Here is a 3,522-nt window from a genome sequence, read left to right as displayed (position 1 = left end):
AGCTTAGTCCACCTGTCAACTGATCAGCAGTCATACAGGACGGAAGCAACTTTTCCCAGGATATTTTCAGAGACCGGTCAGTCCCCGTGTGTGTGATGATAAAATGCAGCAAACTCTTTGCCAAAACTGATGAAATCGCTGCTCTCGGTCCTTGGAGTCCTGGTGTTGAATTAGTCCATCACTGCTTGAAGTGGGCTCGGTAGAAGAGAGATCAATTTAAGTGGTATATTAAAGGGCACGAGGAGCGAACAGGAGAGAGGGGGCAGATTTAGAGCTCCTGTGGAAGCAATAGTGGGGGTGGAGTTAAGGGTTAAATGTCCTGCTTGTGTGCCTGGTATATCCCGTCAGATCAGCTCATGTTTTAAAACCTGAAGTGGGGCCAAAAACACAACCTTATGATCTGAAAGATAGAGAACTGCCAACTGAGGCAAGCTGCCAACTGATCCACCGTCACACAGAAGGGAAATTTTCCCAGAATATTTTCAGAGAGTCACTCCCCGTGTATGAGATTATAAATACAGCAAACTCTCTGAGTCTAGATTCAGAACCTGTGAACTCCAGCTGTCTGATCCTGACTCTGAGGAACTCAGCGGAAGATGATGAAAGTCCTGCTCTTGGTATTTGGAGTCCTGGTGCTGACTCAGTCCATCACTGCTGGACGGGGGTTCAGGGGAGATCGTGATGGTTCAGGTCTATACATTTCCCCGATTTCTCAGCACAAAGTGATCCGATAGTTTTGTATTTTTTGAACTATTTTATTCTCTGACTGAAGCTCACGGTTTGATCGGTTAAATGAATATTATTGTCAGAATGATTGAAGAATTTAACCTGAACCAGTTCCACAGATAAATCCCCCGATTGTTTAGTCTGTACCTGAGCGGGGAGTGGGAATAGTGGGGGTTTTGTGAGGATCCAAACAGACGGGGAATTAAAGCACAAATTACTGGTCGGTGCCGAGTTAGTGGATCTCATCCGGAGCATTGACCTGTTTGGGAGACTCTGTAATTGGCCTCAGTACGCAGGTACTATGGAGGGGGAAACTCACAGTTCCTGCTCCCGATCAGTGCTGCCTGCTACAAAGGGGGAGAGTGTGGACGGGATCGGGAACTCCTTCATTCCCTTTCCCCCACACTCACTGCTCAGACCCACAGACAAAGAATGGAGAATTGGGAGCGATACTGGAGGCGTCTGTGGAACCGCTCCTCGGACATGAGTCAGATTTTCATAACATGAGGGGAGGTGATTGGATCAAAAGGGTTTTCGAAACAGGTTTCTGAATTCTAATAATTCTGCAGCCTTCATAGGGATCAGGATATGAGGACACGGAATAAGTGGAGGAGTCAAGCGGTGAAATGATCAATTTTCAGGAGCCGGGTGTCAGTTTGCCTCAGTTGGGAGTTGAGTGAACAAGTTATGGGCTGATGTCCCACTCCAGTACATACAGCCCAGCACTGGGGGAGTGCAGCACTGTTGGAGGTGTCATCTTTTGGATTAATCTTTAAACGGAGACCTTGTCTATCTGTTCATGGGGCAGGAATCACTTGGTCGCATTATTTGAAGAGCTGGGAGTTCTCCTGGTGTCTTGGACCAACATCACTCTCTCAACTAACATCACCAGAAACTCCCCACACTGTCAAATCTCATTTGCTGTTTGTGGGACTTTGCTGTGAGCAATTTGGTTACAAAACAGTGCCGGTACTTCAGAAATAATCCTTTGTCTGTGAAACTCTTTGGGCACTTCTGTTAACGGGAAAGGCGCCATATAAATGTCAGATCTTTCTTTTCTTTGTCTCTAGTCTCAGAAAGCGCGAACGGTGGTCTTCATTCTGTGGAAAACCATTGGGCTGCCCCTTGAGAACAAAGAGTGAGTCTCTACAGGTCGGGGAGGGGTCAGTGTGAGGTTTAATGAAGTACAAATGAGCTGAGGTTCATGTGTGGTCCAGAGTCAGTCCCAGTAACACGGACAGACTCAGCTTCATGTTTTCTCATTGTTCTCCCTCCCTCTGTGTCCAGAACGGTCAATTAATTAACTCTTCATTTTGGATTTTAGGGCTCATGGATATCTGCAGCTCGCTTGAAGGAATGTGTCGAGAGGGCTCCTGTAACACAAACGAGGAGACTCTGCCGGTATTCTGCCACGATGAGTTCCATTGCTGCAGACCGATTCTCACCAGCCCGAGCTCCCCAAGTTCTCACTGAATGAAACCTTCGTTCACGGGGAGCAGGCTCTGTTTGATTGTGTAGATCCCACAACCCCTGACTCTGTATTACTGCTGTCAGAATAATGGGCTGTACTCAGAAATAAATCTCACTGCATTGATCACAGCTTCATATCCGTGTCTTGTTTCTCTTTAGGATCATTGTGTCCGAGGATGGGGTGTTCAGGGGTCTTATGAGGCTGCGGGAAGATGTGGGAATCGGAAGAGGAGACCGCAGCAGGGAATCTCTGAAAGTGCCTAATAACACATTCAGAAAGTTACTGAGATAAGACAGGTCTCCCAGAGTGTCAGCACTCTGACCGTTCAAGGTTCAAGATATCTCACTTGAACGGGTTTGTTCAGACTGAATTGGAAGGAGACACACTTTGCAACGTTGGAGAAAGAGCTTTACTCTGTATCTAACCCTGTACCTGCCCTGGGAGTGTTTGATGGGACAGTGTAGAGGGAGCTTTACTCTGTATCTAACCCTGTACCTGCCCTGGGAGTGTTTGATGGGACAGTGTACATAAGAACATAAGAAATAGGAGCAGGAGTAGGCCAATCGGCCCCTCGAGCCTGCTCCGCCATTCAATAAGATCATGGCTGATCTGATCCTAACCTCAAATCTAAATTCATGTCCAAGTGTGTAGAAGGAGCTTTACTCTATATCTAACCTGTGCTGTATGTGCCCTGGGAATGTTTGATGGGACAGTGTAGAGGGAGCTTTACTCTGTATCTAACCCTGTACCTGCCCTGGGAGTGTTTGATGGGACAGTGTCGAGGGAGCTTTACTCTGTATCTAACCCTGTACCTGCCCCTGGGAGTGTTTGATGGGACAGTGTAGAGGGAGCTTTACTCTGTATCTAACCCTGTACCTGCCCTGGGAGTGTTTGATGGGACAGTGTCGAGGGAGCTTTACTCTATATCTAACCCGTGCTGTATGTGCCCTGGGAGTGTTTGATGGGACAGTGTAGAGGGAGCTTTACTCTCTATCTAACCTGTGCTGTATGTGCCCTGGTCTGTTTGAAGGGACAGTGTAGAGGGAGATTGACCAGAGACCCATGTGAAGCTGACAGTATAACTCGGTGCTGCTCTGACACCAGTAACTATCTCAAAACCAATACTTACTGAACAAAATGTTGTTGTTTTAAAGTCAGTGATTATAAAACAACAGCGCTCTTATTATAGAAGAATAAAAAATACAAGAAATATTAAACTGCATTGAGAAGCAGGAATCAAAATATCTCTTCTTCAGTCTCTCTCTCTGCCTCTGCTTTAATCCCTCGGTTTCGTTTCTCTCACTATTTCGCTCTTTAACTCATTT

At 46.5% G+C, this 3,522-nt stretch overlaps 1 long non-coding RNA gene across 1 annotated transcript; it reads left to right on the top strand.

Annotated features, from left to right (window-relative positions):
* The first annotated feature begins 369 nt into the window (after nt 1-369).
* Nucleotides 370-2,325, top strand: LOC137308783 (uncharacterized). Its single transcript, XR_010959620.1, has 2 exons — nt 370-690; nt 2,051-2,325. It is a non-coding gene; the product is annotated as an uncharacterized lncRNA (long non-coding RNA).
* Nucleotides 2,326-3,522: the final 1,197 nt, after the last annotated feature.

This window comes from Heptranchias perlo, unplaced genomic scaffold, assembly GCF_035084215.1.
Source record: "Heptranchias perlo isolate sHepPer1 unplaced genomic scaffold, sHepPer1.hap1 HAP1_SCAFFOLD_139, whole genome shotgun sequence".
NCBI classification, from domain to species: domain Eukaryota; kingdom Metazoa; phylum Chordata; class Chondrichthyes; order Hexanchiformes; family Hexanchidae; genus Heptranchias; species Heptranchias perlo.
The sequence above is the reverse complement of the archived record's forward strand: the minus strand, read 5'-3'. Positions and strand labels throughout refer to the sequence as shown.